General features: G+C 39.8%; 1 protein-coding gene across 3 annotated transcripts in view; it reads left to right on the top strand.

Annotated features, from left to right (window-relative positions):
- The first annotated feature begins 2,118 nt into the window (after positions 1–2,118).
- LOC138013118 (discoidin domain-containing receptor 2-like) overlaps positions 2,119–10,000 on the top strand; it is a 27,727-nt gene continuing 19,845 nt past the window's right edge. Inside the window, exons 1-2 of one of the 3 annotated variants that reach the window (XM_068860098.1) lie at positions 2,119–2,258; positions 2,379–2,415. The gene's annotated coding sequence lies outside the window, so the exon portion shown is untranslated. Of the gene's footprint in view, positions 2,259–2,378; positions 2,416–5,377; positions 5,514–9,215; positions 9,659–10,000 lie in introns of those variants that run through there. The other 2 variants (XM_068860096.1, XM_068860095.1) reach the window with 2 other exon arrangements.

Here is a 10,000-nt window from a genome sequence, read left to right as displayed (position 1 = left end):
CCAGATTTAGTGTTCAAATTATATGTTGACCCAACAACCATTAACTTAGTTTTGAGAGCTTGGAACTGGAGCTTATTAACAGTGAGCCAGTCGCTTAGATTTTTTAAATCAGAATTTATATTATTGGCAAGTGCGCCAATATCAAAACTAGAGGTAAAGATTTGAGTATCGTCTGCATATAAACAGGGGGTAGTGAATTTTAAACAATTTAGTAAATCATTTATGTAGATAAGGAAAAGGAGAGGGCCAAGAATAGAGCCTTGGGGAACTCCACAGAGTAAGTTACTTTGAGAAGATAAGCAACCAGTTATTAAACATTGTTGTTATCGGGCAGTAAGATAAGACTTGAACCACATCAATTCTCTATCAGCGACTCCATAAAACTTAACTTTCTCTAGTAAAATCGAATGATCAACTGAGTCAAAGGCCTTACGAATATCAAGAAAAACTACACCTGTCAATTTTCCCTTATCCAGGGATAAGTACTGAATAGAGAAAAAGCTACCTTAACTGTTCTCAGCTCAACAGTGTTTGCTATCGTCTGATGTACTGACGGTTTATCAGACGCCAGCAAAGTCGATTATTTACAAGTAGATATAGGAGGTCTTTATGACAGCAGAATCACAGAAATACGTGGCTTGAAAATTCTAACGCAACTGAAGGAGTTGCAGTGAAGATTGGGTTTTCAGAAAGAAACTAAGATGAATGAAAAATGCTTGGCTGAAACTTGAACATTTGTAGCTAGCACATTCTCTCTCTGCGATGGGCTCTCTCATTGCGGTCTCTACCCCCAAACCCAGTCCTAGCGCATTTATGGATTCCCTAGCACGCTGGGAGCTACGACGGCAGACTACAAATTCCGCTTCCTTCGTTTAGGTAAAATAAATAAGATATTTAACCTAGATTGTAAGGGTCAAGAATCTCCCTCATTAGTTAAAGCTGTAAGCGTAATTCCTTGCATGGTGAACGGGCTGAACAGCCGAACGTGATACATGTATTTGATGGTACGTGAGAGCAGCGGACGATCTTCAATTACGTAGATTTGTTAGGCTTCTTTCATCGAGAAAGCCGCCTTACTGGCAGCTTTCCAGTTTTAGTGCTAAAATCACTACTTTGAATCCGTCACTATCTTCACTTACTATCCATAAATAACCTTATTTAAATGATTTCATAAAGCGCTTTCAAGATGATTTCATTCTCTGTTTTCAAAACCTGTTCCCTGCCACATTGAATATCTTTCCTTGTTTTGCCACTAACTTAAACTTCAGCTCCTTAGAGTGACTGTAATTTGTGTGCTCCAAAATTGGCTTTCCAGAGTTCGAAAGAAATTGGAGATCTCAGGTAGCATCGATGGATGGCTTCCTGCGGATGATGAAAAGGACGTCACGAGTCACTTCGGTTCCCAGCATGTAATAAAGAGAAGGCACGACCCGTTTGCAGTATTCCGGAACTCGACATCCAACCGGTCGTTCTGGTAAATATGATGGTGGAATTCCGGGGGTGGGATGTTCCCTGGAACTTTCAAATTTGAATACCTAGAAGTGATCCGTGTAGCCAAGTCCTTGGTACCGCTAAGGTTCTTTTGAAACTGGCACCAACGGTAGTCCAATTGAATTTATTCAGTAATCCTCTTGGATTGAAGAAATAAGTTGGTGTCATAAACAGATAAATGATGAAGGAAATCTGATAAAGTTGTCTTTGTGATTTTTGTTTTAACAGTTCAGCTTAATTTTCCTATGACAAAAACGTGAGTAAAATTTCACAGGAGAGAACGCAGTGTAAAGTGGTAACGGAAACGTCGAAAAAATTCAAGTTATATTAGCGCTTTTTTGTTTTAGTTCGAATTACAAAGGATCCTTGGTTGAAATTTCTTAGGTGAAGATCCCTCGGGCAGTTGACGAAAAATGTTATTCAGTAACTGAAAGCTCATGCAAACTACGTGCATTTTCACTTGTGCAGTTTGTTTTTACAAGAAAAACGAATTGTCTTTTCAATTCATTTGAATTAGAACTAAAGACATTCTGCCATTCATTGTTAATTGATATGTTCCAATTGACACGTTCACAGCAGTTAAAAAATCTCAAAAAGGAAACCAGCCTCCATTAAATTTCCTGTTCGCTTTTCAGTGGCTCGACAATATTGTAACTCGTGGTTTATTTACTACTCTTCAACTTAAAGGAGCATCTGAAGTTTGCATTGATTGTCTTTGTAGGCGGATAACTAAAGGAATAATTTTATCAGATTACTCTGGATTTGCGGTTAGTCTAACAGCGGACTACTATAACTAATGAACAGTGCTTAGAGGTTTGCCTAAGGCGACATGAAACTTGATTGTCAATGTCCTTTTACTAATTTTGGTGTACTTTCTTAACCTGTAGAATTACTTATCCTCAAAAGACGCTCGATCTCGCCAAGGTATGTGATTCATTGAAAGCTGTTAATATTTTCACTTCAAAATGCTCAGGTATACCTCAACTCGCTCCTCTTTATATAATACCATTCTTAGTTACGTCGTCACATTTTGGCTTGGCGATCTTTTTTAGTATTTATCACTCATTCACAATGTCTGACCATTCACGCACACGGCGGAGGAAGTCAATATAGCGCTTTCAAACTGGATGTTCCGTAAACGCAGTCCATGCCTGTTTCAGTTTTATCGCATCTGAGTTGCCTCATACATCAAAAGGAAATAAGCACGCGAGTACAAACAAAGCTATCTTTCGATACGCGTCAATGAGCAGTTGGTCGCGAAAACGTTGGTGTTTCAACTGTCAGTTTTTGGAAGGGATGGAGTGCCGAGTGTAAATGGGCCGAAGGTCATTGATTTTTATGCAAGTTGAAAAAATATTAATGCGGTGCTTCAAACATTCAAGGAAAGGCCGAGTAGGTCTTAAGAGTTAATGGCCTTGTTTCTATTCACACCAGCCCTCCCCTGCTTCTGTCTCTTAATGATAGAAGAATTTCATCGCACTCATCATGGATCTTCACAAAATTTGATATGAAATTAAGAATAATGGGCAAGAAAATGACGAAAATCCTTAATCTTCCCATGAGACGCTGATTATCAAAAACCAAATACAACCTGTGAGGAAGTACTGGGCTTTATTTCCTAAGTACCGCAAGCTGTGCAGTCTACATGTATGTTCTTTTCGCACTGGCACTGCGCTCTGTTTTCGTTTTCTGCCGATTGCTTTGAGGATCACTGATTGCTGTTTTCAGATCAAAGCGGGGTACATTTTAATCATAGCACTTTACATTTTTGTGTTTCCCAACGGAAGTTATTTTATAAAATCACCATAGCAGACTTTTTTCCGTGTTTGCATCGCAAAGCAAGGGGACTTGGTAGAATTGGAGACGGTTATGACTGCGTCTCGGGTTTGCTTATCATGAAATTGTTAATTATGAAATAAATGTTTATTTGAGGTGTCGATTTTATTGAAGTGATGTTTGAAGACTGTAACGAACTCTGCCTAACTCTACAACTTTCGTATGACGTTTGTTAGTTGTTAGCACTGGGACCCCTAAACTGTGTGATATATCTCTATATCTTTCACGTATATTGTAAGTATTTTTTGTGGTCATCGGAGGCTTTGTGTTCGTGACGTTGACCTGAGCAGCCTACCTATTGTCTACCCGTATTGTACGTCGAATACAAACGTTTTTCCATTCGGTTTAACCTATAGAACAGAGGATGCTTGAAATATGTCAAAACAGTACTCATGACACATCAGTTGAACCGCAGTGTTCCGAACTTTGGTGGCACGTTTGGTAATACTAGGTTGTATGCATCATATACGGTTTGTTTCTCAAGTGAAAAGCTCTGTGAGTATTTTCAACCCTTGCTCGTTTGGATATTTCAACGCTAGCGTTCAAACAAACTCTCCGATTGAAGTCTTCAAGTTACATTTACATACTCGCCAAATTTTGTTTAGGTGTTTCACGGAACATACCCTCGCCTCATATATTTCCCCTTCAGTTTGAGCGCGAACGACGCGGATTTCTTTGGTTTGTCGATCACAAGCGGAAATCGGGAGGAAATGACAAGACGTCAAGATAAGAAATTCTATTGTACACGGTTAATCCGTTTTTACCAAGGTTAAACTGGTGATCCTCATTTTACCTACTGTAGGCTCAATGTTTAAAGAGCTAAACCCCCCCCCCCCCCCCCCCACCAAAACGTTTGAGAACACTTATACCTTCCCTCAAGCCCTGTCTTACGCATCTCACATCTTCTTAACGTTTCGTACCATTTTATCGTTTTCTCTATTCATGCACTTCAATCCATTCAGTCTCAACATTATAACACAGTAAGGGAACAAACAGCTGTACCGGTATACTCGAAATTGGACCCTCCAGCTATCCTGTGTCTTCACCACTACACTTTCAAATCCGCACTTGAAATAAACATTTATGTCATTCATCGAGTCTAGTGTTTTGACGGCAACACATGAGCCCACTGACAAATTGACCTGCTCCCAATTGTGTGGCTACATAGCATTGCACCTGTATAGAAGAGGTCATGGGTTGGAATCCCGTCAAAACCACCGGAATTTTTTCAGGTGTCTAAAAGACACATTGTCCAGATAAATGCGAGGATGACTTATCCCTTTTATTTGAAAGAACAAGACCGAACGGTGGCGTTGCAGGTAATGTCAGTCTTGCGTGACCGTCCGATCATCATGAACAGCACGGTCAACATTTTCTTCTTTGCCTGAGGTATTCCACTTACACTTCCGTCCAACCGTAGGTAATAATCATTGATAAGACGGACAGTGTTTGTTTTCAAAACTGTCAACTTCGGAGTCTTCCACCCCAAGCTATTAAGTGAAACAAAAACTTCGTTTTTTCAAGTGCATGGTAATGTGATTATTTCATGAATAAACTAAGGATTAGCTCCGTTTGCATCAAAATGAAAGCAAATTTATCGGCGGGAATATTCGCAGAGGGCACTGAGGCCGTTGCACCCAAGGTGTTCATTTAACGAAACTCATTTTGTCCTTTTTAACTTTTTTTTTCCTCGCTGCATTCTGTTTAAGCTTCCCCACAGGCTATTGCCCCTTGCAATAGTTTTGCACCTTTTTCTGCACATAATAATTTAATGCATTTGCAAGATTAACTTTTCGGTATTTGCAGGTTTCGTTGACTTCCAGGGTTTGCTTTTTGACCACTAAATAGTCACATGACAAAAATCGTGTGATAAGTTCTGTAAGTCAAGCTCTGTTATTATCACTTGAGTGGCTAGTGGGCGAATGGTATTGACTTTCTGCTTGTGCGCCTTTCCGGATTTGGCAAGCGAAGAAAGACCTTGCACTTTTGGATTTAGCTTTTGATGTTAATCCACTTAAGTTTTGTGTAACCTAAAGTATATATATCCTGGCGAATGATTAGCAAAAACATATTTGAAACTCCAGAATGCTTCATGAATCATACCTGTTTCACAGCATTCTCATCATTTCCGTAAGAGTGACGATTCCTTTAGAGAAGTCTGCGTCACGTTGAATTCAAGATCTATGGTGAGTGCTTATACTTTGCATTCATAGAACATTTTTGAGCAATTTTAAAAAGAAAAAATAGGGACTAGGTAACGGCTAAAGAGGCTTGGTAACATTTAAATCGGTTAGCTCTGCTTACAGAAACCGCGAATCGCATGAAAGTCATTTCATTAACCTGATTCCTTTATTAACCATGAAGGCGTTCCTTTAATCTCCCACGTAATGGCAAACGTCAACAAATCGAGTAAATAAACTATAGGAATAGGAGTTATTTACTTGGCAGCAACAGAAACTTTTTTGTAGACGTTTCATTTATTTAATGCCTTTGTTCCTGACCGCGTTATTTTCACACAGTTTGGCTCGTCCGCCTTGCGTACGTGTCACTCCTGTTCTTCCATTTTATCAGTGGCGTAGTCCACAAACAGGAAAAGAAACATTGTTCCGTTGTAAAACACATGCAGGGATGGCATGGGCATGATGCTATTCATATTCTTTATGTTGTCAATAATTTGTGGTTTTGCTTCCCGCAAAACGGTAGGCCGAGATCAAGTCCTTCGATTTCACAGACCAGCGGGAAACTCGCCCGAATCAACATAGCCTGGTTAATTAAAGGGGGAATAGATGAAAGTAAATGAGTAACCGACCAATTTTCTTAAAAGTCTTTACCCAGCCTGTAATGGCCTTTATCCGAATCGAGGATGCGACAGCGCGATGACGATTTGTTTGAAGTTAATTAGTTGATAGTTTCATTTAATTTACATTTGGCTTTAATCAAGCACCGCTTCGAATAGATTTTTTAACATGGTTTTTTCTCCGGCCGGAGTTCTTCTTTCGCATGGGAGTGCTCGCAAAGCAGGCTGTTGCGTATGTGGCATTCATCAGTCATCCCTGTGTAGCTTTGACAGCAATATGCATTAACGTGCATGCAATGTGCAAAGCAATGCAAGTCTTACTTCTAGAGAGAACTGAGTTCCGCTGGTCTTATTTGCTTCGGGCACAATCCGCCGTTGACATGATGTTTGGCCTCTTCTTTAGCACATCCTGTACGCTTTTGACCCAAGATCAAAATGTACCGGAACTTGAAAGGACTGTATCGTACATCCTCGTCCCCAGGGTCTCCACTGTCGTTGAGAAGAGATATCGCATGGATTGTTTTGTGCGTAAGGTGGAGGTACTTTTCTTCTTTTGTATAAGAGATGGGGAGGGCGAGAGACTCTGATTCTTTTTGGTGCTGGTGGCGTTTGAATTGAATGCTTCGCAATCTAACAGAAAATACGAAAACACGCTACTAAATCTACACGTCTCTGTTAAACGTGCATATAATACATCACCGTGACCACATTTTCCCCTGCTCAGTGATCATGAAGAGGGCTTGAAAGTTCGGTTATAATAAATTCTTATTTAGTTACATCTTCTTCTTGCTGTCTGTGTCCCTTATCCCAGAAAAACTGGAAAGAACTATTTGGAAACCTTAGCCTTTGTTTTACCGTGTAAGATGAAACTTTGCCAATAAATAAGGATATTTTCATTGAAGTGAATCATGATAGATTATTTCAGGAACGATGGCGTAATTCCATCCCCCATTGATGATTGAGTCCTGATAGTCGCTGATCATGCATGACCCTCGAAGCTGCACTGCACTAAACATTCACCCACCAAAGGTGGCGACGTTACCCGAAGCGAAGCAAAGAATTTCCGTGTGCCGCGCGCGAGAAAAAAAACCTCTGGTACCCAGGGTATGGCCAAGTATACTCCAGAAAGTGATTTCCGGAACAACAGTATCATTGGTATAATAGTCGGGACAGTAAAAAACGCAGACTGCAGACTGTGCAGACCGTCTGGAAAATGAACATTCGGTTAACCTAATCAGGTCTAAATAACATTCGGTTAGCCTAATTAGGCCTAAATAACATTCAGGTTAGCCTGTTTACGGTTAGCTCTCAATACGTAATAGTGAGGGTAACGCCATATTTTACCCCTGGTCTGCACGGTCTGCACAGTCTGCAGTCTGCGTTTTGACGTTAAAATACTATCACATGACTTGTAAGCTGATCGCCACTGCACCTGGCAGAACCTTGAACCCAACCCAGAGTTTAAACTTGAATAGCACGAACATTCCTCAACCAAAAAGTATACTCCAAGGATGACGACTTTGGTGAAATAACTTGCCTAATATCAACTCACATTTTTTTAAAAATACAAGTTTAAAAAAGCGGCATGCGCTTTAAGAATCACCGTCATTTATTCGTTATTTCATGCATGGCCACTTTCAAATGGCATCTCCCGGCAAAATGATGGCAAATAACAATTAGGCCGACAAATAAGCTTAGTTATGGACTGTAATGCTGTTAACAGAAAAAGACGCGCGAACAAAAGAAAAATATATAGGAATTTTAAGTTTGTATTTTCGGCCCTATTAATCACACCTTTTATCGATCACAACGTTTGCATCTCGTTTAGTGGGTGTCCGTTTTCTTCCATCTTCCGTTTATCGAATTCCAGCTTTCGTGTCTCTTTTTTGTTTTTTTTTAAGTTTTCTCCTTTCCAACAACATTTGGCTTCATTTGTTTGTAAGCAGATTTAAAGAAAAGGTCATTGCATACCGTAGATACTATGTCATAGTGCCAACACCGGCCGGATTACCGTCGTTTGTTTGTTGTTGTTTGAGGAAGAACCAAAAATGACTGAGTTGTCGTATTCAGTGCTGACGAGGAGATACGAGTTCAAAATCTTCCTTTGGCTGCATACATATTCTAGTAACAATAGCAGTGCGCATCACTAGCTTTCACCAAGCAATCATTGTCGGGTTGTAAATATTAAATCAACAAATATTTGAAAAAAATTGGACAAACGCCAGTAGAGATGGAAAATTCACACTCATCACGTGCGAGATCAAATGACACAACGTTGATTTGTCCAAACCAGCTATGGACTGTGCAGATTAACTCGCCGGATATTTGATTATACAATGAACGGAAGGGGTTTGACAGAGAGTGGGCGCAGAATTGGCCGAAAAAAGATCAATGTTCCTCGCTGCGCCAGCAAGTTTCTTAATTAGTTTAATATGGTTAGGACAAATAAATGACATCCGCAAAGATGGTTTCAACTAATGTGAAGGGATATTAGAAATTATGTAAACCGTATAAAAATGCTCTTGGGATTACAGTGTAATTTTTTTTAGGGACTACTGTTTTCAAAATCTACCTGGCAAGCTAACTGCGAGACGATGCTAAGCCAAAAAAAACAATGGATTTATCTAAAGAAGATTAACAATACTGGAAATGGGCTGAGGAAGGGAAGCATCAAAGTTATCATAAACAACAAAACTGACATGCTTTTGGCTAAATAATTCTCGGATGAAAAACAAAATCATTTAACAATTGGCAAAGAGTATTTTAGCAGCAGGAGATCAACGTTGGCCTATGTCACTGGCATTTTACGCCTTAAGAGCCTTTTTGAAGACAGGAACGCACACTCAATGAGACCAGACTCAAACCTTTTGTTTTGCGTTGGCAAAAAATAAAATGAAACACACCCTAGGGAAGAACGATCCCTTGAAAGGCTGAAAATGGCTAAACAGTTATCTTTTCCCGAATCGTGAAGAGGGAATCTTTGAGGTTTTTCAGTGTGATGTCAAATTACTTTGCGGATTTTGGCTTTCAAGCGGATTTCGTTTGATGTAAATAATTTTTTTTAGCCCTAAATGCGCACGACGTATGTTTAGAATTTTAGTCTGCGATGCGGGATTGTCCTAAATGAAGAGCTTTTAAAGGTTACAATAATATCGTGACAGACAGACAGACAGCAGACTCTCGTTTTCTACCATGGAGATTCCACCTGATTTGCAAATGTGAATGCACATGCTGAAAGCATTAAAACGCTTAGGCTTTAACATGACAGGGTAGTGACAACCCGCTTAATACGCGTGCTCAGTTGCTTAACAAGTGTTTTCATCTTGGTCGAGCCCGTCGAGGTAGTCGGCAAACCAAGTGTTTTGGTGCAATTAAATCACATACCAATTTGCCTTTAGCTATTCAGTGATAGCTTGGTCACGTTGGTAAAATTCGACGTTATAAGCATCTTGCTTTCCTCATAATCAAAGCGGTGAAAAGTAAATTGGATTCAGTGTGCTCCGGAAAACTGCTTCGTTGCATTCAAAAAGTTTGGTATGTAGTGAATTTTTTTTATCTCGTCACTTTGAGTTATTTCACTGTTACATAATGCTATGTTAAGTCTACGTGAAGCGTGTTTGGACGAACGATCTTGTTCAACTGTCGCGTACTACTGCAAATTGTCCCAGTCTTTATATTGGTTTGGGGTTAGGGTTAGGGTTTAGGGTTAAATAAGAAACGGTCTCTGTAGGGGAACAATGTCGCCATACCACCTCTCTTCGAAATTTCTCTCTTATTTAAAGTGAATCTGTCTTTTATAAGGTCGGTCATCCTATTCCACTGAGTAAAGTTACCTTGGTCCCGCAAAGCTGTTATATTCGTTTTATATTTATTTTC

Source organism: Montipora foliosa, chromosome 8 (assembly GCF_036669935.1).
Source record: "Montipora foliosa isolate CH-2021 chromosome 8, ASM3666993v2, whole genome shotgun sequence".
Taxonomy (NCBI): Eukaryota; Metazoa; Cnidaria; class Anthozoa; order Scleractinia; family Acroporidae; genus Montipora; species Montipora foliosa.
The sequence above is the reverse complement of the archived record's forward strand: the minus strand, read 5'-3'. Positions and strand labels throughout refer to the sequence as shown.